Here is a 27064-nt window from a genome sequence, read left to right on the forward strand (position 1 = left end):
AGGTAATAATTACTTGCACATCCTTATTATATATAATGCACATTTCACTAAGACTGATTGGACATTTCCTTATGAAACGTGTATAGCACAATACAACACATTATTTTTACATGCAAAATTACTTTTCAGTTACTTCAAATTGCACACTTTTCCTTTCTCATTATTTTTAGTACATTTTTTCTCACCACAAAGTACATTTGCATTTATCATCCTCCTAAAATCAAACAAACAAACTATAAACCCTAATTTAACATTTTTCATTATAAAATTAATGTTTTTGTGGTTCTGGACATTAAATCTAGTTAACTAAATTGAATCAAATCCGAAATTAAGTTGAATTTGATTAAATTCAACTTTAACATCATCATAAAATCAATTCAACAACGATTCAGAAAGGAATTAAATAACATTGAATGAACATACCCCAATTTTGACTGTAGAAAACAATAATTCTAGATGAATGACGAAATCAATTCCGATTTTCTTACAAAGTTTTGATCTTGAAATAGCTGAATAGCTGATGAATGCAAAAGTTTGAATAAATTGACTCTGATTTGCGCTTCGAACACAACAATTGATGATGAATAACAGATTTTAGATCACTAAATTTGATGTCGAAAGACAAAAATTTACAAATTAAGGAAGGATTAATGATGAAATCGATTGATTTTGTTTCGTGTGGTTTGATTTTGTTACGTAGGCTTGATATTGCTGACATGTACAGTCTTATTTTTTGTTTTCCGTGAAATTCTAAGAGAAGCGTGCCTCTAATCTCAGCCGTCAGATAATTTGATGGACGGTTGAGAGCTGTTCTCACGGTTCTCACGATAAGCCCCGTTCTCACCGGAACTCTACCCTAATAATAATAATAACAATAATAACAACAATCATAATAACAATAATAATAATAACAATAATAATAAAAACAACAACAACAACAACAACAACAATAATAATAATAATAATAATAATAATAATAATAATAATAATAATAATAATAATAATAATAATACTAATAATAATAATACTAATAATAATAATAATAATAATAATAATAATAATAATAATAATAATAATAATAATAATAATAATAATAATAATAATAATAATAATAATAATAATAATAATAAAAGGAGGTTGATATCGGTTTGGTTGATGGACATGGTGGCTCTCTTCGTCCTGCGGATTTATTGCTTTATTCTTGGGACAGGGGGCGTGATGTGTGCGTTGACTTGACAGGTTCTTCTCCTTTGACTCAGACTGGGATGGCGGATTTTGTGCCTGGCCGGGTTGTCGCTGATGTTGCTCAGCGAAAGTGTGCTAAGTATGGGGATTTGTGCGCGGTGGCGGGTTACGGTTTCCTTCCTTTCTCTTTCTCTTCACTTGGGGAGCTGGGTTCGGATGCTGTGGCCTTGCTCAAGCGGATCCAGAAATTCTCGGTATCTCAGGATGCGGGGGCTCGGGTGGCCGCTTACATTTTTACTAGACTTAGTTTTGCTATTGCTAAGGGTGTGGGAGCCCAGATTGTATCTCGGCTCCCCACCAATTTCATGTAAACTTTTACTTTTATTTTAATGAAAGCTGCGCACATCTTATAATAATAATAATAATAATAAAATAATAATAATAATAATAATAATAATAATAATAATAAATTAAGAGAGAGGTGAGGGAGTGCGATTAGGGCAGCGATTAGGGCAACTTCTTCTCGCCTGCCGTTGGCTGCCGCAGGGGGCCTGACCACCGCCTCACGCCGACATTAGACCTCACGTCGCCGTCGTGTACGAGTGTTAGGTGTTGTTGCTGGTTGTTTTTCTTTGTTTTTCGTCGTCGGTTTTTCAATCCGTTCTCTTCTGTTTCCCGTTGATCCTTATAACATCGACCACCTTTGTCCTAGCCATTCTTTTACGCCGGACATTTGGTTGTTGTTGGTGTTCGTCGGTCTGGAGTTGGTGTTCGTCGGTCTGAGGTTGCTCTATCTGCGATTAGGGCATCCTACGTATTGCACGATTGCTGCTGCACCTCCACGACGATCTGGGTGTTTGCGTGATGGTAACCTGTTATGGTGGTGATCCTTTGCCGGCCTAGGTTGTCGTCTGCTGCTTGTTTCCGACGGGTTTAGCGGGTTTTTCTTCTCCTCTCTTTCACCGTTTTCTTATTTTCACGGTTTTGTTTTTTTTCTTTTACTGTTTTTCTCCTGCCGTTGCTGCTGTGTTTGGCCGCCTCCTGTCGCCGTTAGGTTGGGTGTGGGCTGGTGTCGTGGTGTTGGCAGGTTTTGGGTGGGTTCAGTCCGCTAGGCTGCTGCTCTACTCTTCTTTTCGTGCCCCTTGCTCCTTGTGTGTGGCCCGTTTTGTGGTTATCATCCGGGTGGGTTGTTTTGTGGCTATATTGTTTACCGCACAGGTCGGAGGAGGGGTTTTTCTTCCTTCATGCCCGAGCTTGTACGGTACCATTGTCCTTTTTCGAGTCTTCATGGGTGTCGGGATGGTTTCGGTAAGGGCCTTTCAAAGGCAGCTTGGAAGAAACATTTGCAGGACCGACATTGTCATGACGGGGCGTTGGACCTTACGCGCGGACTCTTTTCGATAGTTTGTTTGTCTATTCCAACGCCGAGAGTTCTTTGAGACGGATGGGGTTCTGGTTGTGTGGGGTGTGTTTTATGATCCATACTCTTGGTGCTAGATGTCGGCATAATCGGGGTGATATTGTGGAGCATCCGGAGTGTGTTGATGGCATTTACTCCTTCCATATTCATGGTATTCCGAGACCTTTGGCTCCCTCTACTTCGGTTTCTTCTGATGATAGTGTGGAGCTCGTTCAGTGGTCTATATCTTCGTTGGATCGTTTGCTGTCTTTGGGCCTTCGCACTGTGAAATCTATTCCTCCTAAGTGCCGTCTTGGGTTTGCCCGGGCTTTGAAAGGGGCCTTGGATGCGGTGTTTGATGCCCCTAGTGATCTCTCCCGCTGGGTTCGTTTGCTTGCTTTACCTCTTTGTTTGCTCAGGACTTTTGCTCCTCGGAGTAATCATGAGTGTCGGTCCGCTATTCGGCGTCAAAGATCGGGAGGAGAGTATTGCGGGGCTATTCTTGCTTGGGGGACACAGGGGGGGGGGGGTTTGCGATTATTACGGGAGTGCTTTGATGAGGGTCCTTCTTCTTTTTATGTGGATGAGGATCTCGATTTGAGTGACCTTAACCTCCGCCAATGCCGGCGGAAAATATCGATGGCCATTATCTCGCTTTGTACGAGTGCTTTCTTCTTCCTCGGGGTCGCCCCTACTCCGATGCCACTCTCGTGGTCCTGCGTGAGAAGCATCCTGTCGCCCCGCCTCATTCATTGCCTCCTCTCGTCTGGGGGATCATCATCCTCTGGTTGCCTCTTCCGCGGTGGTCTTGGATATGATTCGGAGCTTCCCTCGTGGTACTTATTGTGGGAGGGATGGTTTTCGTGCCCAAAGACCTTATGGATCGTTTGAGTGGCGCGCCGTGGCTATCTCCGATGATTTGATCACTTCTATTACTAGGGTGGTTAATCTTTTTCTTGAGGGTCGGTGCCCTCTTCCTCTGGGTGAGTACATTGCGGCGCCCCTCTCACACCACTCGTTAAACCGGGTGGTGGAGTTCGTCCTATTCTTTGTCGGTGCACGGTCCGGAGACGGCTTGTCTCTAAGGTTGGTGCTTCTATGGTTGGCCCGTCCTTAGCTTCTTATTTTGATGGGCTTTGATTCGGGGTGGGTGTGTCCGGTGGAGGAGAGGCTATCTTGCATGCCTTGAACCGGCTCATTGAGGCTCGGGGGAACAGTGGGGCTTTATGTTCTATGTTCTTTGGTTGATTTCGAACGCGTTCAACCTTGTTGACCGTTCGACCATGCTTCGGGAGGTCCGCCGTCGGTGCCCAGCTCTCTCCCGTTGGGTGGAGTTTTGTTATTCCAGCCCGGCCCGCCTTTTTTATGGGGAGCACTGCTTATGGTCTTGTCAGGGTGTTCAGCAGGGTGATCCATTGGGGCCTTTGCTTTTCGCGTTGGTTTTGCATCCTTTGGTTTGCAAGATCCGGGACACTTTTGACCTCACTTTGCAGGCATGGTACTTAGATGATGGCACCATTGTGGGAGATACTTTGGAGGTGGGGATGGTGTTGGACTTGATTAGGTTGGATGGCCCTCGTTTTGGTTTACACCTTAATGTCTCCAAGACGGAGGTCTTTTGGCCTGTTGAGGATCCACGGAGCCGGCTTCCGGGGGTTTTCCCCACTTCTATTTCTCGGCCATTGCGCGGTGTTACAGTTTTGGGAGGACCACAAGACTTGTCCTGGTTTTAGCGGTGAGATTGTGGCGACGAGAGTAACCAAGACCATTGAGTGATGGATTTGGTTGCGAGGATTGAGGACCCGCAGCAGTGTGAGTTGCTTCTTCTTCGAGCTTGTACTGGTATATCTAAGCTCTACTTCTCTCTTCGCACTTGCTCCCCTAGTGTTTTTGGGTCTGTTCATCTTCCTTTTGATGCCGCTATGCGTTCTAGCTTGGAACGTATTGTCACCGCATCAGGGCCGGGTTTTGGGGATTGGCAGTGGCGCCTTGCTACATTCCCTTTTCATCTGGGTGGCCTTGGTGTTTATGCGGCCGGAGATGTTTTGTTCTATGCTTTTATTGCGTCCCGCTTGCAGTCTGCTAGTTTGCAGGCTAAGCTCCTCGGCCCTTCTCGTGTTGTAGCTGCTGGCCCTGCTTTTGATGATGCCGCGCAGGCAATGTTGTCAGGATCGGGATTCTAGTTTGGATCGATGGAGTAGGTAGAATCGAATCGGTAGAATCGGATCGTAGGATCGTAATATTCTACAAACTCACTATATATAATTTTTTATTTGATAAAAATATAAAATTAAAGATCAAAAATACATATTTGTTAATATTTATTCATAAGTTATTAGTTAATAATATTTTTTGTATCATTATATGAACATGTTCCTACTAATTACGCAAGATTCGAACTTTACAATGTCATTAAATAAAATATATATTTTATAAAACCGGGATCGTAGGATCGTGAGATCGTAGGATCGTATTATGATCCTACCTCTAGAAATTTTCAAACGAATAGGATCGTAAGATTCTACAACCATAACAGAATCGTAAGATCTGGGATCGGTCAAGCGTTTTTTAATCGTAAAATCGTAGAATCATAGGATCGAATCGGGATTCTGACAACAATGCGCGCAGGTGTTTACTGCGACTACAGGTTCTGATATTTTAGGTCACCCTAGTGAAATTGCTGCCCCCAAACTTATGAAGAAATTGGCAGATATTTATTTCACGACGGTTGCCTACGCCTCGTAGTCTGTTTTTTCTTTGACACCTCGCCGGATCGCTCTATGGCGGTCTCGGCAGGCTCTCACTCCTCTCGATTGGTTACGTGCGGTTCCTATCTCGGGGTTGGGCGGACTATGAACGGGAGGACTTACCGTAGTGTCTTTGGGGTATCGCCGGGTGTTCCGTTATTCTCGGTATCTAGGCCCCGTCCGCTTGCTCTCGGGTTTTTCTTTGGGGATGTTTTTGGGGACCATGCTATTTCTTGTACCGGTCTTGTGGGCGTTAAACATCGGCATAACCTTGTCCAGGACACTCTCTTCGACATCCGCTATAGATCCGGTATTTTGCGGGGAAGGAGGTTGATATCGGTTTGGTTGATGGGCATGGTGGCTCTCTTCGTCCTGCGGATTTATTGCTTTATTCTTGGGACGGGGGCGTGATGTGTGCGTCGACCGACGGGTTCTTCACCTTTGACTCGATCGGGTTAGCGGATTTTGTGTCGGGCGGGTTGTCGCCGATCTTTCGCTTTCGGCGAAAGTGTGCTAAGTATGGGGATTTGTGCGCGGTAGCGGGTTATGGTTTCCTACCTTTCTCTTTCTCTTCACTTGGGGAGTTGAGTTCGGATGCTGTTGCCTTGCTCAAGCGGATCCAGAAATTCTCGGCATCTCACGATGCTGGGGCTCGGGTAGCCGCTTACATTTTTACTCGTATTAGCTTTACTATTGCTAAGGGTGTGGGAGCCCAGATTGTCTCTCGGCTCCCCACCAATTTCATGTAAACCTTTTATTTTTATTATAATGAAAGCTGCGCGCATTTTATAATAAAAAAAAAAAAATAATAATAATAATAGCAAAATTGAAATTGGCATGGATTTAGTGGAGCTGAACTGAAGTGCGCTGAGCTGAACTGAATGGAGCTGAGCTTAACTTAACTGAACTGAATAGAGCTGAGCTGAGCTGAACGAGCTGAACGAGCCGAATCGAATCGAATCGAATAGAGCTCAATCGAATCGAATCGAATAGAGTGAGTGAATCGAATCTGAAGTGAGCTGAAAATAAGCCAGAAAGAACAGGGCCTAATTGGTTTAATTATTGTTGTTGTTTGATATCTTGAAACTTCAAGGACGAAGTTAATTTTAAGAGGGGTAGAATGTGATACTTCAAATGTTTTGAGTTATTGTTGTGACATCTTGTGATTAGATTGGTAATAGTAAATGGATAATCGTGTTATCATAAGTTAGATAGTGCTCAGTTTTGTGGATGTTTATAGATGTTGATATGGTATGTATGGGCGAAGTTCGAGGACGAAGTTAATTTTAAGAAGGGAAGACTGTTATACCCCGTAATTTAATAATTGTTATAAGAGTGCGTGAGTAATACAATTTAAATAATTAATCAATGACATTAATGATAGTAGTTGCCTATAAAACGATAATTAAATAATAAAGTAAGTAAGCAAGTCGGGAATAGTCATTGGGTCGTGTGACACGAATTGGAGTACCGGTTTTATTGGCCCGATACATAAGTGATCGGGATTTAAAGCGGGATATAATAATAATAATAATATGGAAATAATAATAAGTAAAAATAATAATGATTATATCAATATAAGCCTAATAATAATAGTGTTATGGTAATAATAAGATTAGAAAAGATAGTATGTAAAAATCCTACTTATGGTAAGACTAACATAATATGTAGTAATAATAATATTATTGGTAATTCATACAATAATTAGAATAAGGTAATAGTTCTTAGTTTTTTAATTGACCTCATATACTCTCCAAATGTAGACTATAAATACTATGATAGCTGAAACATAATTCATAAAAAATAAGAGAAGGATTTTTAAGAGACGGAAAGAGCAAATAAGCGATAAAAGGTAAGATCGTCGTAATTTATGTTTATATTGTCTTAATAATTTAAGTTATATTTAATACGTCGTATGGACCACCGTAAACAGTGCCAATGACCTTATTAGTTGCCCTTGACCGTAGTGACTCCATTAGGACCAATCGTGGCCTTTGTCGATCACCGTAGGTGGCGGTTTTGGTGTCTAAAGGGGGAGGTGACGTGAGATTTAAGACAGATAGTGTAGCTTGTGTAGTTGTCGTATGAACAAAGGAATTGGATGGTTGGTTGTATCGGCTAAGGGCGGTTCTAATGGTAGTGTCGGGGTGGTGAGTCGTTGTGGTTGGTACGGTGGCTGTCGTGGGGGTAGTTGTTACGGGATGTGTCTTTTATATGGGTCATGTGTCGCGTATGGTTGGTTGTGGGTTGTCATAGGGAGTCATGGCAGGAGGTAGGGATCATCGTCGGTCAGGGGAGACCATGGTGGTGGCCCTGGTTGCCGTGAGGTGGTGCAAGGTGGCGAATGGGGTTAGGAGTGTAGTTCTGTCGAGTTTTCGTGGGGCTGTTTAGGGTGTCAGGTTGTGTGGAGATGATGCTCGTGTGGCTGGTGGTTAGGGTATAATTGAGGACGTCGGGTTGCAGGTTAGTAGTGATGGGGTTGGGTGATGTTTGTGGTGATTGATGGTGTTGGGTTTGGTGGTTCAAGGGTGTTGTGTACACGGGTGTAAAACCGTGTATATGGGGGTGATGATGAGTGTTGTTTTGGGTCGGGTTTTTAGTTGGGTGAATCAGATTTAGTATCGTAGTCCTTTAATAATAATAAATAGTTAAATAATAAATAATAATAGAATGTGATAATTAATAATTAATAAAGAAATTACTATATGTGTGTTAGGTGACGATTTGTGAAGGAAGTATAATTGGATTCGATTGCTTGATTATTGGATTGCTTTAAGCTGCTTAATTGGATTTGATTGCCAGATACGTTAACTACTCAACTATACTATAATGGTAATTGAAGATTTGTTGAAAGACGGTTTATTGTTGTACTTGTCGTGTTGAACATTTTTGTTATTATTGCTGTCTTATTATCATATTATTATCTTGTTGGTTGGTTCTCTGTTATTGGTTGGTTTTGTGGAAAATATTGGAATTGAGTTTGGCAATGTTTGAGATTATATTGGTCGGTCAGGCACGAGGATGTGGAAGAGCCGTGGTCCTGTACGGTTTTGGTAGGCCAGGCATAGTGGCGTTAGGGGATTGGTCGTGGACCTGAGCAGTGCACTGTGGGGTGTCAATTGAATTCCGTTGGTTGTGACGAGTGGGTGGCATACGGTTGAGCCGTGTGTGACGGATTTTTTTGTGTTCCTTTGTCATAACTTGTTATTGTTGTTGTTAGTTATCCTACTCAAACTCGCGGTTGACCGTGTATTCGTGAACACCTGTGATGAACCATAAATGGGGAGCAGATATTGCATGTCTTAAAGATTAGTCGTTGGAGAAGCTTATGGGAATGCGTAAGGATTTGGTGATCTACTTAGAAGTCTAGACCGTGTAGATGATTTAATCACTTATCTAGTTTACATTACGAGTTGTATTGAGATTTTAAAGTTGAAATTGGTTAGTCACATTGTAATGATTATGTAATCATTAAAGTTTTATTTAAATTACTTTAGTGAGTTGGACTTTGTTATACACTACCTCGGGAAGCCGAGATGGTAACAACCCTATTTATCTAGGAATGTTTAGCTAAAGGCTCTCAGGTAAATGGAGGTGTTACAACGTCATCCACTCGATCCGCTGGAAGCTCTGCTCGGTCCACTAGAAGTGTACTAAGTCTAGTTTAGATCTCACTTGGTCTAGTGTACAGTCATCATTTGCTTCCGAGTACACGTTGGTCCGTTCACGTGTCCCAAGGTGCTTTTGGGTCCCAAAATATCCGAGACCTAGTCAACTTAGGCCAAACCATTACCCGAGACCTAGTCAACCCCAATTTCTCATCCATTCTACTCGGGTGAAGCCAAGGACCCTATTTTTCCCTTAATAGATTATAAATATTTTGTTTACATTGCTATAATTTGTCTTAGTTGTTGGTAAAATTTCCGAATTTTATTCGATTGACTAATTAAACTTTGATTAAAACGAATTAAGTACAACTTCACTCCATCCTCATGGTTCCACCCCGATTATACTACTATAGTTGGGTAAATTACAAATTGTTTTTGGTGCGAGAATTGACGGCAAAATTCGGTCATCAATGACTCATACTATGCAAATGATGATGAAAGACACGCACATAAGTGTACACATTATCAAAATCGAGTAGCATTAACCTACCTTTTAGCAATCTCCATAAGCTACCCGAATCCGACTCGATTCCGTCTCATGAAATCGTCTCATCCTATACAAATTATATAATAACTAACAGCAAGCATTCTACACTATTATACAATACAAACCCCTTATTATTACTCATTAATTACCCTTATTATATATGCTAATTACTAATTAATTAACCCAAATAAAAAACCTTAAAAGTTAGGGTTCATAAGAAATAGAAAAGTGTAGATCTCAATTCTTACAAGGTGGAAGGAAGGAAGGGTATGATCCTTTAATACAAGTTTAAATCCCATTAGGAGGTGTTTGTGAGGGTTTTAGAGAGAAGGGAGATAATTTGGAGTAAAAAGGAAAAAAAATTAAATGATTTGGATAAGATCGATAGGATAAGGGGAATCACGAGTCACTTTAACCCGTCTGACATAGTGCACTCGGTCGAGTGCTGAGTTCACTCGGCCGAGTGACACTCACTCAGTCGAGTACAACCTGTACTCGGCCGAGTGGAACCTGCTCTACTCGGTCCACTACAGGTTCACTAGGGCAAGTCCAAGTCCTACTAGGTCTAGTGTACACTCACTAGGTCCATCAAACAATCCACTAGGTCCATTGTAGGGTCACTATTTACACCCGAGTGGCCTCTCACACACCTCAAGGTCTCTTATATGGGTCCCATAATATCCGGGTATTACATTATGTTTTGGATTGAGAGGGCTCCCGAGTATTATTCACGTTACTCATATCGGGTGTTCGATCAGTTATCTATTCAGCTATTTTTAATCCGTATTTTCGGGTGGTGTTCAGATTTACTTTATCAGGTCTACCAGCACGGCAACAAGGAGGGTTGCAATGGCGCATTGGAAAACAAAATTTCTGTAAAAATTTTGAGTATTCAGTTACTACCACTCAGGGGCGGCCAATGAGTTTCCGTGGCCCTGTTCAATATCGAAAAATGTGGCCTCAATGAATAAATAAATTTCAATTTCACGCAAAACCAATCTAAAATTGTTGTCTTATAAAAAAATACAATATAGAAAATAATTTTTTGTTCATAAACTACAAAAAAAAGATAAAGAAAATATTCTCCAACGATATTATTTATCTTTCTTGAATATATTTGACCGTCTTGCATTTTGAGAAGCAAACTCATTAATCATATCTTTGTATTCAATTTGCTCCAAAATCTCATTCTCGATTGCTATCAACGCCAAACCATTGAGCCTTTCTTGTGACATTGTAGACCGCAAATAAGATTTCAACAATTTTAATTTCGAAACACAGTCAGTCAAATATGACAAATAACAGTCTTCAATCTTCAAAAAGTTTAACCTAAAAGAAAAACATTCAACAAGTATTAACAACAACAATCAATTGAAATAGCAAATAGACAAACAAATTGAAAGGAAAAAAACTCAACAAAAACCCTAACTAATGAATACCAAAAAAAAGACACCGTAACAATTGAATATTAGAGATGATCGAAAATTTAATGATTGAAAACTATAGATGATCGATCATAATAAGATATTGTTTTAGCAGATCAAAATTTGAGTGATTGAAAAAATAGAGGTAGTCGATGAATTGATTTGTTTTAATGTGGAAGAGAAAAGAGTAAAATGTGGTTGTGTTTCCTGTGTTTGTCGTAGAAAAGTAGGGAGTCTTTTTTTTTTTTTTAAATTAGAAAATTAGGTAAGTTTGGGCCCTTTATTCAGTTGGGCCCCGGTACAATGAGCGGAATTGCTCTATATTTGGGCCGCCCATGCTACCACTGCTTGAAAATTTCATCCATACTCAATCTATAAGGTTGTTTATTAAGTCATTGTCGGCAAATGTCTTCCCTCCCCCTAAAATGACTCAATCCAAACACGACTCGAATAACTTGTTTATTAGTAACTCGACTGACCTTACTTTAATAACTCGATTGATTAGTTTAACAAAACATAAACGTAAAATGACCTTATGAGAGATACGCGACAACACGGTAAGTCAGCACTCTCTTTTAACAGACCCCAAAGGTCCCCGTGCAATAACCGCATACTGTTTATGCAGGGAGCCGAATTCGGGACCTCGCAATTCATGCCATTGCATGTTTTAAGGGTGACCCGCGCTCCACTGCACTCACAACACTTGGTTAAAAATGACCTTACTTTAATAACTCGATTTATTAATATTATTATAATAATTTCAAAGCACAACATATATATGTAATTTTACAATAAATTTGTGTGAGACGACATCATACTGTAAGACGGTCTATTTATTTATATAGATATTCCGTCTTACAGTGTGACACCGTTTTACTCTAAAATTTGGGTTAGTTATTTTAAAGATCCACTGGGCTCGTTTTAAAAGAGCCCAAACAATTAGTTTTAGTGGAGCCGATCAAAAGCCTTTATAAAAACCCCTCGTTTTGACTCACCAGTCACCTCTCTCTATCCTCACTTTCTGATTCCTCTCTTCCTCGCTTAACAAGTAGCAACCTCTGTTTTAATGGCAAAAATGGCAACTAACCTAACAATCAAACCCACCCTTGTCTTAAAATTCTATTTTCCAAGAACTACTTCACTTCCCACCCAAGCAATCTCCCTTCCTAACGACTCTACCCAACCCCATCTAACCATGAAAAATATAGCCGAAAAACACGAATTCGTCGAAAAGATTGAAGATATCTCTCAACACGCTGATTTCAACAAGAAGGCTCTTTCTCTCCCTTGTCTTGGTCTTATTTTTTTGTTTTTAGGAGCATCTTGTGTTGCTAGCATAATATGGAAGAAGGGATTTAAACTTTTTTTTAAACTCTTACCTTGTCTCGTGGATTCTCTAAAAATGTTTTTTCCAAAATCTCTGAAACTCGTGTTTACCATTGTCAAGTTTGTTGCTGATTTATTGGATAAGTTGTTTGAAGTTGGAGATGGGGTGGAGAAGAAGAATTAACTGGGTGAAGACTGAAGAACGAAGAGAAGGGAAGACAAGTGGAGGGTAGACAACTAGATATTATTATGGTTAAATAAGTGTCAATTTCTCTTTATTAAACTGCCGAATGAGATACACTTTTTGCTAAATTCTGGGCATTAGTATTAGGTAAGGATTGAGGAACTAGTTTTATTTTGCTAATGACAGTATTGCAGCTTATTATTCTAGGCATTTGTCTATTTCTCATAATTAAATTATAGGACTAGTCGAATGAGATGTTTTTTTACGTTAAATTCTGGGTGTTGTTATTATTATTATTATTGTAATGAACTAATTTAATTTTTTTTTGTTTTGCTAATTACGATTATGGAGTAGCTTATTATTGTTGTTTTATTATTTTTATGTTTTTTTGTTATTTTATTATTTTTTTGTTTTTTTCAAATTATTAAATATGTTGTTATTATGTGGTGTGGGTAATACTTAACCCGATCCATCTCAAACTTGTGACGGATATATCCGTTGTTATCCGTCACAAGGGAGACATAGTTATATTATGTCACAACTATTTCCAAATATGGAAATATGTACTTCACAAGGAAAGCGGATAATGGCAGCTGTACAACCTGACCGGCACAAGAATCACTCAGGGTAGTGGTAGTGCAAATCATCATCATTAGAATCAGAGAAGCTGGACCACAGTACAAATTTACAATGCCCACCAATATTGGTGGTGTAGTACTGCTAGGTGTTACTTGTTAGTATAACATTTTTGTCTTATTATTGCTGAGTCATGTGGTACTATCGTTGGAGTAAAAGATTGATCAACAATATTGAATGAAACCTGAGTTAATGTAAATATTCTAATATTATAACTAATTTTATTCTTTTGTCTTCATAATAATTACCATTTTGCAATATAAACAGTAAATAAGAACGTAAATTTTCATTTAAGACAGGTCAAATAATAACCTGATACGATTGCATAAACGGATTAAATTAACGAACAATGATAGTGGTGAGGATAACCAACAACTCACCAACTCACCAATTAATCATATTATAACCCATTTGTAGATAAGACAAACATCTTTGTTATTTCCTAAACATTTCATTTTAATTTTGTCTTATCCATACAAGTGGTTACTACTTAATCCTTTTGGAATCCCGATTGTAACATCTCATTTACATTGGTATGATTCGCACTGCTACAATCAATAATTCCTACGAGATTGTTATCCTCTACTTTGGCAACTCCGGTCTGATTGCTAAGCCGAGTTCGAAACCACCAAATTAGTGATTTTAGTTTGTAACTTCGTTCCAACCAAAGACCCGTGGTGTACGAACATTTGAAAGAAATTATTGAAGTTAGGACTGGATATCAATCGGAAATTTTGAAGTTTGGACTAGTAGATAATTTATATTGGAAGTTAACTACAAACGGAAAGTACTCGATAAAGAGTGCATATGATGTTGCTTTCTCAAAATTATGGGACAAATGGGCCGCTACTATGAATAAGTCTCGCATGGCTTCTTCTTCTGCGGATATTTGCAAAAACAAATTGTGGTATCTGCCTGTCCATAAGAAATGGAAGATTTTCTTATGGAAAATTTGTCAAATTTTTTACCTTGTGGTCAAGAAGCTATGTCAAAAAGTCTTAGCGAAAAAATAAGACAAAACATAATGTTACTACCTAGGCACTCTTCTATTCTCTTATCTACCCATCAAATTAGTGATCTTAGTTCGTGTTGGGAATTTACGCCTTGAATTTGTGTCGAAGATGGAAAGGCAAGAAAAGACGAGTTGAAGCAAAGGCGAAGAAAGATGGTGACGGGCTTCACGTGAGACACGCATGGATTCGACGCAGTCGTACACATTCTTGATTATAGCGTATTGTTTCATGGTGTTTCACGTTATTAAGTTGCTACTAGTTTTAAACCCGTGCAAAATTGCACGGGTATGTATTTGGGCCAGTATTAATGTTTTTGGATGTATATTTGTTTTTGCATTTCTAAAAACAACATATTTTAAAGTTTTTCGACTGTTAACTTATCTTGTTGTTATTATTAAAAAAAATTTACTAAAAAAATTTTAATCACTTGTAAATTAAATTAAAATTTATTTGTTTTTTTAGAGTAAAAAAAAATTGCTTTAAATGCTAGTTGAAGACTAAATTAACTTGGTTGCCTATCATTGTCACCTACCATTTTTCGGTGCTTGTGGTGATAGTTAAGTTGCCGAGTTTTATATTCCAAGTAAATACTCCGTCATGATTGATTTTTTAAACAAAAAATTTTTACCGTGTAGTTTTAAAAAATTGTGTTGTTATGTTGTTTTTTGCATGGTACAATAATATTAACCAAAATACATGAATATTTTATACTCCAAGTAAATACTCCGTCAAGAATTATTTTTTAAACAAAAATTATTGTACCATGTAGTTTTAAAAAGTTATGTATGTAATTCATTTGCGTTTTATGTTCTATCCCGTATATAAATGTAATTCCTTCTCGCAATTATGTAATTTTATTATTATTTAATTTTGTTTTAAAAATTATGTAATTTAATTTCATTTACTCCCATTTGTAATTCATTCTACGTATATGTTATTAATTTTATTTACACGGAATGTATAAAATTATTTCATAATATTAATTCATAGAATTTTTTCATAATATTATTTCATAGAATTTGTTGCAAGACGGAATTTATCGCATGTTTGAAAAGACGGAAATCTGAAGAAATAAATACATTGCACACTAACGGGTCCCACCATAACATCCAAAAAAAAAAAAAAAAAAAAAAAAAGAGGTTGCATTAATGACGTGTGGCAATTTGAGGAATGAGTATTGTCTTTTGTATTAATATAGATAAGATTGATTTCTTTGTCTTTGGGCGTTGACTTTAATTATGACTTTAATTAGTTTTCTAGCTTATTACGTGGGTTTGTCCTTCATTAATTAGTTTTAGGAAATTATTATATATTTCCTAATTGAGTCTTATTTCTTATTTAGTTTAGATATTTTATCTTAGATAGAATAAATATAGTGTAAATTGATAAATAGTACCAATATAATCACCCTTTTTCATAATAGTACCAACATAAAATTTAATTTGTAAACAGTACCAACTTATTTGCTCCGATCAATAAGTGGTACCAATTGACCTGTAACTGGTTTTTAAAATTGAATTTGAATTTTCTGTCAATATCTTTGTTTTTATTCTTATTCCACCCCTCCCTTTTTGCTATTAAATAACCCATCTCTTCCATTACTGCTTCATTCTCCCCTTGATGCGTGCATTTTATATAATCTTTTTAAGTCTTATTTGCACGCATTTCTATGCGATTCCCAGAGTTTTAGGTTACGAAATGCCCCGAATAGTCTACTTTTGTTTGTTTGGCTTTAATTGCAGGAATGGACCCGAAAGAAGCAGAATTGAGCCTTATACTGTCCCGTTAGCTCGTATTTAGGATATGGAAGAATTGGACCGGAAATACCTACCGTCTTGGGATGCGTGAAGTTGCCTTGGAAGCTAAATCATACATCTTAAGGTTGATTCAGTAGCAGTTGACTCGATCGAGAGGTTTTGCTGGACAATGTGCTCGATCGAGACCTTTTGGATGGTGAGAAGTCCTCGATCGAACCCCTGTTGTGATCGATCGAGAGATTTTGGTTGGGAGTTGTTCGATCGAGGAGTCTGAAAGTGCTCGATCGAACACTTTGCTATCTGACGAGGGATTTTTCTTGCGTGAAGTTATTTATTTTAATATCTTAAGTTACGTATTAGGTTAATAAAATATATTTCCTATATAAATGTTGGGCCCGGAATTATCTTGCCTGACCTGACAGAGGTCAGGCAATATTTAAAGCCAAGGCTCAAGCAAAGAATACCTGAAATCAAGCACTAAGAGCATATGGACATGCACCAAGCAGGGGAAAATACAAGATAGGCAATTACTAACCCTAGCCTGAAAGGAGACCACATCAGGCACAAGAAAAACGTTGTACAAGCTAAGCAGGCAACAACCAGGCCATTTAAGTATAGTCCCTACAAACAAGGAAGACTAATTCAAAAGGAGAAGATAGAGGAAAGAGTCAAAGACAACGGCTGAAATGCTGTTGTGGTTAATCAACTACCTCCGGGTAAATAGGGCACGAGTCCTATTTACCAGGAAACCTTAAACAGAAGGAAAATGGCGACTTTGGAAACTAATATAAATTGATGAGAAGATGAAAACAGAAGGGACATTGAAATACATTGACTATCACTCTCATTCTTGTATTCTTAAGCAATATATTTGCCTGTCACGCTTGATATATAAATACTCTGTCAGGCTATCTTAAATCATAGTAACAATCACTCCTGACTTGGTGCCCGTGGTTTTTTCCCTTATTCCAAGGGTTTTCCCACGTATAAAATCTTTGTGTCTTTACTTTTTACTTATTAATTTACTTACTAATACTAGTCAGGCAAGTTATTTGAGTTAGATCACCCCTCCTTAATTCCCCTGGCAGGACGTTTCTATTCAGTGAAATCCCTGCTAAAACAATTGGCGCCCACCGTGGGCATCTAGCTCAAAAATAATCAAAACCCATAACCAAATAACACAGAAACTTGAGAAATGACAGAAGATAGCATTGAACAACAACTGGCTGCCGCCCAACAACATTTGTTGGAAATGGAACAACTGAAACAGAAAATGGCCCAGGCTGAAGCATAAGTTGCAAAATTAAAAAAATCAGAATCCAGCCTAAAACTGAGTTTAGGAGAGAAAACTTCAGGATCAAAGTTGAAAGTTCAACCTGGCACACCATTCTCCTCAATCATCAGAAAAATTGATTTCTCTAACTTTGGCACTCCTACTCCACCAAAGTCCAAAGCTGGAGAAGAAACAGACTAAGAGGAAATCCCAAATGAGTAAACCCCACCAGATCAAACCAACATAGCAATCATGATGGCTATGCTCCAGGAAATCCAAAAACTCCATGAAAGATTTGAAAAGATTCCTGGAGTCCCCACCCCAATTGAGGAAGCAAATCCAGAAAGCTATGCTGATTCACCCTTTTATGGATGAAATAGCAAGAATAGACCTACCAAAGAAATTTGTGGTTCCCTCAATGAGAATCTATAATAGGACCACAGATCCACAAAATCATGTAGCCTATTACAAGCAAAGGATGTTGGCAGCATCTATTCCCAGTGAACTACGATAAGTATGCATATGCAAGGGATTTGGGACAACCCTGAATGGGCCCGCCCTGCAATGGTACATAAACCTGCCAAACGGAAGTATTAAGTCCTTTGCTGACCTGGTCAACTCCTTCAACCATCAGTTTGCCAGCAGTAGGGAACTAGAGAAGAGATCCAGTGACTTATACAGAATCAAGCAAAAGCCTGGTTAATCAATTGAATCCTACATGATAAGATTCAACAAGGAAAAGGTGTCACTCCCCAGATGTGATGTTGGAACAGCCGTGAAAGCTTTCAGGCAAGGGCTACCTCTGGATAGTGACTTCTACGATACAATGACCATGAAGCCCTGTCATACCTTTGAAGATGTCCAGGCATTAGCCATAGGCTATATTCGGCTGGAAGAAGATAAAGGCTACAAGGAAGACAACACTGACAACAATTCAGGATATGACAAGGTGAACAGCAAAAGTTCCAACCACAGAGGGTGCAGTTCCAGGCCATCCCTTTACACAAGACCTGATAGATCTGAAGTCAAATACACACATGAATAACGAGGCAACTCCTTTATTTACCCCCTATCCAAGAATATAACTTCTCTGTTGACATTGCCGGACTAATCAAGAGACTTGACAATATGGGAGACATTGTCAAATGGCCAAAGAAGTCAGATAACCCCAACTCAAGGAAGGATACTACAAGATGGTGTGAATTCCACATGGATATAGGACACACAACAGAAGAATATCTGGGATTGTGCAGGCAAGTGGCCTACCTGCTAAAGAAGGGATATCTAAAAGACCTGATGCCAACAAAGAACAGGGAAGATGATGGAACAAGAAAGAACCCAGAAAGGCAACAACGTGACCTACCCCCAACACCACCCATCTATGAGGTCAAATTTATCAATGGAGGATCTGAAATTTGTGGCCTGACCAGTTTAGCTGCAAAGAAAATTGCCAGGGAGTCAAAAATGAAATCTCCTTTTAAACCTAGAAATTTACCTCAAATTACTTTTGACGACACTGATATGTAGGGTATTCCTAATCTATACCATGATAGCCTGGTTATCACCATGCAAATAGGAACTGCACGTGTCCTGAGAATCCTGGTAGATGGAGGCAGCTCAATGAACCTGATCATGCTTGATGTCCTTAAAGCAATGAAGATTGATGGAAGTCAAATCATAAAGAAGTCTAATGTCCTGGTAGGATTTAGTTGAGAAACAAGGAATACACTGGGAGAAATACACTTGCCCACATATGTGTAAGGAGTCTCTTGATATGAAAGATTCGGAGTCCTGGACTTCCTGTCATCCTACAACGCCATCCTAGGAAGACCATGGATCCACAATGTGAGGGCCATACCCTCCACCTACCAATGCATCAAGATACAAACAGAATGGGGAGTAGAAACCATAAAAAGTGAACAAAAATCTGCCCAGGAATGTTATACTGAGTTATTAAAACCCTCCAAGGCAGGTAAGTCTCTCGCCTAGCAATTACAGTACCCTGTCAGGACAACTTAAGTGGCAGAAACCAAAATGGAGACAGATCAAATAATTTAGACCCTGAGTATCCTGACAGGCATGTACTGATAGGATCTAATGTCCCTGATGTGGACGCGGGCCCACAGGGCGCTTGGGAGAACACGCGTTTGCATTTGTGGAGTCGCCACCATTTTATTGTGGAAAATTGGAAACCGTTCGAATACCTCGTGTCATGTCAAGACACAAAGTAGTGACATGAACACCAAGAACTCGTTACCCTTAGCATTCTATGTCCAGAATGACTCTTGTGGATGCCAATGAACACGGATGTTCACAGAGATCTGGAGTAAGGGGTGAGGGTACGTATTAGGAAGCTCTTTTTATCGAACACCTAATCCCGCCCGCCTCGATAGCGGCCTCTACTAATGATTAGGGAAATTATTCATACTCGATATATTGTCGATTATATGCATGCAATGCAACATCCATTAGATTAATCCGAGCATGTGATAATTAGACTAAGTCGGTTAACACGTAGTTTAAGCATACAATTGGGTCAAAGTTGGAGATTTAAGTTCAATTACATGTGAAGGCATACAATACAATACAAGAAACATAATAAATACAATAACGAAAATAAATTACAATAATTACATCGGATTAATTGATTTATGTCGAAAATACTTTTAAAACGGATAATTTGAGAAAGAATAAATAAACAAATTAACGAACAGAAATTAAGGTGACAATATGATTAGTAGTTAATTAGATACGTAATTAATAAACTAGGTCAAAGCAACACGGGAGTTCAGGGAGAGAAATCAACCAGGAACAGGCGCAGCAGAGCTGCGTCCCTTGGAAGAGGCGCAACAATTGCTGCATCCGTTCCTTGGCTCAGTTCTGGCTGTGAAGCCGGAATTGCAAGTCGTTAATATTCGTTGGTGATTTTAATGCTTGATTAATAATATTTGACTCGGTTGAAAGTGATTAGCAGGTTATTTACATGTGATTAAGGGTCATGAAAGCGATAAACATGGATAAAAACTAATTAGGACGAATATTTACAAGATTAATAAGATTAATTAACAAATTAATAAACTAATTAGATTAAACAAGTTATGAATGATGAATTAATGATGGATATGGTAAATAACAGGTGGGAATATATCAATGACGAATTCCAGAGACCCAATATTGATGAATCGAACCTCTAAAAACCCGAATTTGATTTTAATGACGAAAACCCGAAAATATTAGTTTATAAGGGATTTAAGTCGGGATTTAAAAGATGAATTAATTACTAATGATTAATGATTTACATGTCAAATTTTATTATGTTCAGATTGTTACATTAAAGAAGCAAAGAACAAACGAAAACAAAAGAAAAACGAACAAATTGACAAAAGACGAAGGAAGAAGAAAGGAAGCAGGAACTGCGGCAGCCTCACGAAGAGGCGCAGCAGGTACTGCGTCCCTTCGAAGAGGCGCAGCAGTTGCTGCGTCCTTTCTCGACGGTCATCTTCTGGTAATTCGTAAAAAGGGATTTAAAGCATGGTTTTAGAAATCGGTTTTAACAATACTTTCGACATAAATCTTACAATATGATTATAATAAATAAAGAACAATAATAAAATAGGGATTATACACCCTCAGACTTACATGTTTGACGAAACGAAATGAACTAAGTTAACGTTTAGTGAATGCTCGACTCGAATGTAGACGAAAGTGCCCTCGTAAGAGGAAATTAAACAGATTGATTAAGTTGATTATGGTGGAGTTGGTCAAATTGGTCGGTCATGCAAAGCGAGGCTGGTACTCAGAAGGATCCGAGCTTACGTGGTCGAAAGTTCAAGCACGTTGACGCCAAAAAGTAAGAACGTGGTCTAGAATGCAAAGGGAGAAGAGAAGGGCGGACACTCGCGTGAGAAATATGTGAGACCGAAGGTCTCCATTTATACTAATCACGTGGAGGAAATAGGGTTTTCGGAGAAACTTTGGAAGTGAATCTCGAAAAGATATGAAAAGATACGAAAAAATACGCAGAAAAGAACTTGGGAAGAGGCGCAGCAGGAACTGCGTCTCTTGGAAGAGGCGCGGCACCTGCTGCGTCCTTTCCCAAGTGGTTTCCTCCTGCGGAAGAAAGATTTCCGTGTTTTGGTTATGGAATAACGGATTAATCTTGTTTTCCTTAATTTTTTGTGTGAATATTACGGGAAATATTTGCCAAAGATTAAAAGATTTATAAAACATGGAATAGAAATATCCGGAACATTCCAGAACATTCTGACTCAGTTTTGTAAAATGAAGACGGTTTTATGACTCGGACTCCAAATGTACTCTAAGTACTGCCAAAACGACCGTATCGGCGTGTAGATGACAATTAAGAGGTAGACACAAGTGTTTGAGCGATCACTTAATGATAAACTTACGAACTGTCACAAATCGTTCCGTGTACCAAACATGCGGCCCAATCATCACCGGGTGGTTTGCGGGAGGTGCAGAAATAAGGTTTCTACAGAGCCCCCACTTTGACTGAGGCTTGGACAAGGCGAAAGTCAAAGTATAGCCATCAGGTCAATCGAAGATTACAACCTGACGACTATGGCGACGCGAGGCGGCTCAAGGGTTCTGAGACAAGGACCTGTCGTCGGGAACATTTTAGAGTCTGTCGACTATCGGTGGGTCGTTTAAAGTGCATTAGACTACGTAAGGAGGCTCGCCAGCCATAAGAAGAGACCATACCTGAAATTCCTTGAAACTCTAGGGAAAACAAAACGCGATATTAGGAGAAGACATCAGGACACAGTTTGGAACTGCTGGGAGAAATCTGCTTGTGTTCGGCTTCAAACAAACTTTGGAAGAGCTTGGGGTCGATGTTGATCTCCATGTCTCGAGAGGGAATGACTGTCGGTCGTGAACTCTTCCTGGGGGAACATAATTGGGAACTGATCTCCATGTCTTGAGAGGGAATGTTTATCCGTGTACTCTCGCTGGGGGAACAGAATAAAGGTGTGTCGAAACACCTGTCAAAGAAGGAACGCTCATTGTGACAAGCTAGGTCTTGGATAAAAATGATAATATATGGCAGTCTGCAGTTGGCTAAAAAAATGCGGATCCGGGCGAAGAATATACGTCAAATGGATCAAATATGCGATATGACATCAAGGAGAGGCGCACCAAAGATGGGCCCACAAAATAACCAACTCATAACGAATTTTTGAAAATTCGTATGAAGGGAGGCTGAGGAAGAGGCGCAGCAAGAGCTACGTCCCTTAGAAGAGGCGCAGCACTTGCTGCGTCTATTCCCGGGCGTGTCTTTCCTGCGTGAAAACCCGATGAAACAGAGGGTTTATGTCATTTATTTCGAAACACAAATTCTCAATTTCTCTCTCAAATTCCAACCATTTCCATCAAAATTTGATCCAAAATCTTGCATTTGCCATGACTAATCGAGGTATGTGTATCAATCTTGCATTTATCTTCCGTATTTGATCAAATGAGATCGACAAAATTAGGGTTTTCGACCCTAATTAGTCGAAAATTTGGGGCTTTTCCCCCAAATGACTTTGCCTTGCAAAATTGTCTTTGTAAACGGCTAATTGGTAATATAAGGATCATAACCATGTATATATTTTGAATTTTCATTGAGTTTTGAGCATTTGAGTGAAATTGAGACGGTTTCACAGCTAAACCGTAAATCGCTTCGAAAATAGCCTTAAGATTGCCCATTTGTGACGAAACTTGATATTTGGAATCCTTGTATGATGGGTAAACTTCTTACCATCTCGGAATTTCGGTTTGTGACGGCTTTTTCAGGACACGTTCTAGGGCATAATCGCCGTTCTAACGAAATGCTGTCGAAATTCCGACTCGAACCCATGACTAGGCTTCAACTTAGGCTTGACTTGACCCAAATTACCACATGATCGGACGGGTTTGTGGGAAATTTGCCAAAGATGGCGAGAAAAGAGCGATTTTGGAGCTCCGAAAACTCGAAAATCCTCTAATCAAGGCTTGTCGTCACTTGACGCGGCCTAAATTTACTTTAATTTTGCAGGCGACGAGGCTTCTACATCCGAGAGGGATCCCATGGATATGGACACTACTATCGACCCTTCTCAGGTGCTTGAGGAGGCGTTGGAGGAGGCTTTCACCGCCGCGGTGATGCCTGCTGAGGACGAGGTCCTAGAGGAGGAGGTTGTTGAGGAGGAGGAGGCCCCGAGACGGGCCAATGTTGGACGGGGTGGTCGCCAGTTGAGGGGAGCACCTGCGTGGGCTGAGACCTGGGACAGTAGGCACCTACTTTGGGCTGCGGAGGGTCAACTGTCCTACAGGACGGTGAAGAGCTTGGTAAATCGAATTCATCACTCTTCATTCATCTTGTTTCATTTCTATTTTCCATTCCTTTTCTTCTCCATCTGAGCTAAAGATAGCTTTTGTTTAAAATCAACATAGGAGGCCGGGAACATCAAATCGTTCTCGAGCTATACGACGGCGATGGGGTGCTACGAGAAGCTGTCGGCTGAGGAGCGAGCCATGATCGAGCGGGGAGCGTTCGGCGCCTCGGTGCAGGCTGGGAGGGATATTGCGAGGAGGAACCTTCGGGCTAACCTCAGTCTCGTCCGAGCTTTATTGGATCGGTTTTGGGACACGACCTCAACGTTTCACATACCTTTTGGTGAGGTGGGGGTCACGTTGGAGGACTACGACATGATTTCTGGTCTGCCGTGTGGGACTGAGGTGGTGGAGTGGCCGGAAACAGCCATGAGGGTTGAATCGGCGGAGGCTAGGAGGCTGATCGGCTGGAACTTGGCGCCGAAGGCGGCTGCGGTACCTAGCTCGGTGCCTAGTTCCTACGTTCGAGACTACTTTGCGGGGAAGACCCCGGGGTTGGTGGTGATCGAGAGGAGGGAGACAGCTCCTCCTCCCTACACTACAGAGCAGAGAGTCCGCTTGTGGCTCTGGTGGTTCTTGTCTTTGATCTACCTCGGAGACAAGGGAGAAAGGCTTTCGACGAAGCTTCTTCCCTTTCTTTCTGACCTGAGCTCCCTAGGCTGTTGGGACTGGGTCACTGCTGGTTTTGCGGTCCTCATCCGCTTCATGAGGGCCATGGTTCGTCCGGAGTTGATGGAGAAGGGGACTTCTTCTGCTGCTGTCGGCCCTAGACTGCTGTTGGAGGTACGATTCTTCACTTCTTTTCATGAAAGATCATTTCCTTATCTTATCGAATCACGAAAGATCGTTGTTGATTATCTCGTTTTGTAGGCGTGGGTGTACTCCTACTTCCCGGGCCTCGCGACCAAGAGGACGGAGCCGGTGGAGAAGGCATATCCCGTTGTGAGGGATTGGGTGATGTGTTGCACGAGGAGTCGGCGTTCCTTCCACTACGTCTGTCGGCGGGGGGTGAACGCTCTTCAGCTGGACGACGTGAGTATTTCACCTTACATTTGTTTGCTTCTTTTTCTTTACTTTTAGAACTGATCATAAGAATGACCCTTCGTTTGATTTTCTAGTGGGTGCCCAGGCCTTGGGAGGAGTATGCTGGCTCTCCTCCTTTCGTGGCTGAGGTCCTTCGACCTAGGAGCTCGAGCCGACTGCTGCTGAGGACGTTGATGGGTCATGTGTGGTACTTGGGTGAGCGCTTGGCTCGTCAGTGCTCTCGGGACGTCTTGACGGTTCCCATCGATCCTCCTCGGACGATGTTTAGGGAGCCTTCTGAGGCCGAGAGGGAGGCGACCTGGGGTGGCGTCGGTGGCGACGCCCTCCTTCTTCCTGGTGAGGACTACTCAGCGTTCCTCTACGGGAGGTTGGCGTACTGGCCGGTTGTGTTAAGTGATTTATCCTCTTTCATTTTCAATTATTTGAGAATACGATGAATGATCATCGGTTAACGAAAATCACCTGATCTTGCAGGAGGTCGAGGTGGCGGACATCGAGCCCCCAGACTCCCAGAGTACCCCGAGACCCTTGAGTACACCGACACGACGGGGATGACGACGATCTCCGAGCTACGTGACTTTGACGTGGCGGTGAGAGATGCTGGCTTGGACGAGTGGCAGCATCTGATTCGGAGGGTGAGTCCTCTAATTTATATGATTTTGTGTAAGAACACATTTGCTCGAGTTTGTCCAATCGCTAAGAATCTTCCTTTTGAAATGCAGGTTGCGCCATCCCGGTTTGTGGCTTTATGGAGGGTAGCCAACCGGCTGTGGGCTACTGCCGTCGAGGCACTTGCTGGTGGCCGAGGACGTCAGTTATGAACCTTCCGTTTACTTCATTTTCGAATTTTCTAATCTTCCTTTATGTTTGAAATGATTGACGAGAGCCAGTTTTTGTTGTTTGCAGAGGGAGCGCGAGCTGGAGCGAGAGCTTGCCCAGTCCCGAGAGGAGACAGCTCGCCTGTTGAGGGAGCTCGAGGTCCGTGACGCCGAGGTTGTTGCTCTCGAGGCGAGAGTTGCTGAGCTATCTAGACGGCGACCAGCAGTAGCTTCCGTGTTGCTTCTTCTTTTTTGGCTGTATTTTTGTACATTTATACACTTTAGGACCCACTTTTGGACATTTGGATCTTGTTTTGGGGCTCGAGCCCTCAGTCTGGTGTACATATCCCCTTTTGGTTGTATATATGATGGCCTGAGTGCCTTTGCTGCTGGGTTGCTTTGTTTGTACCTGCAGGTTAGCTTTGAACATGTTTGGTAGATGACGGTTTACGCCGTCATGCTGCCGAAATTTACACAGAAATCACATAGAACATATATTTGTACATATCGCCTAAAGTAGCGCAAAACAATGACTCGAAAATGCAAAAATTTGGTCGAAAATGAAAATGCAAAAATTTGGTCGGAAATGACCGGACGGTAGGGAGGGTTACCCTCTAAAAAAAGAAAAAATAAAACCATATAAGTTTGAAATGTGATGTGGAAGGAGAATGAAATGATTCCCCAAAAAAGAAAATTAAAAAAGAAATGTATAAGTTTGAAAAAATGATTGAATTAAATTAAATACAAAAATGTATAGAGTTGAAAAATGAATAAATTAAATTAAATTGGTGAAATGATTCCCCAAAAAAGAAAAAAAAAAAGAAATGTATAAGTGTGCTAAAATGACGAAAATGTCGGTATCGTCTCGAAATGCGTGTCCGCGAAATTAGGAAACACGAAATATGGCAACCTGACGCATTTACCAAAATAATAACCCGTATGAATAGGAAATTATTCGTTGAGGAATTTAGGAAAGATCCAACGCGGAAAATCACAGAAAGAGTACCGAGGAAGAGGCGTAGCAGGAGCTGCGTCCTTTCGAAGAGGCGCAGCACCTGCTGCGCCTGTTCCCCAGTGCGTCCGTCCTGACGGATTTTAGGAAACAGCTTTTAGTATATATAGAGACGTCGAGGGAGGTTTTATTCACATAATTCTTCCGTATTTCTTCGTCTTATTACATAAAGCTCTCAAAATAGGCATACATCATGAATGCTCTTGAAATTCGTCTAAGAGAGTGGACAAACGAGTTCTCTAATGTGGAGAAACATGACATGGGTGCTTATAATTTTGGATCGCTTTTGAGCTTGATGTTGATCAAGGTAGTCAAAACGTTCCTAGATGCTTGTCTTGATTATTGGGACCCGAATTATCACGTATTTGCCTTCCCTGGAGGCGATATTTGCCCATTTCCTGAGAAAATTGCTGCGATTGGTGGTTGGGACCCGGAACATTTGTCTGCTATTCCCTCCACTTCTCAAGGGTATAAGAACAAGTTTAGAGACTTGCTTGGATTGGCCAGAGTTGATGTTGACCGTCTTGTTACTTCTAAAGGAGTGCGAATGTTGGATTTCATCGATCGCTTCATCAATAGGGCTGATCCTACTGTCTCTTATGTTGCGAGGCGAAGGGCATTCGGATTTTGCCTATTACACGTGTATGTCCTTCAAGGGCATGTTGATGAGGACATGAGGGGCGACCCTCCTCTTTTGAGCTTGACTGAGCAAATGG

This window comes from Silene latifolia, chromosome 9 (assembly GCF_048544455.1).
Source record: "Silene latifolia isolate original U9 population chromosome 9, ASM4854445v1, whole genome shotgun sequence".
Lineage (NCBI taxonomy): Eukaryota > Viridiplantae > Streptophyta > Magnoliopsida > Caryophyllales > Caryophyllaceae > Silene > Silene latifolia.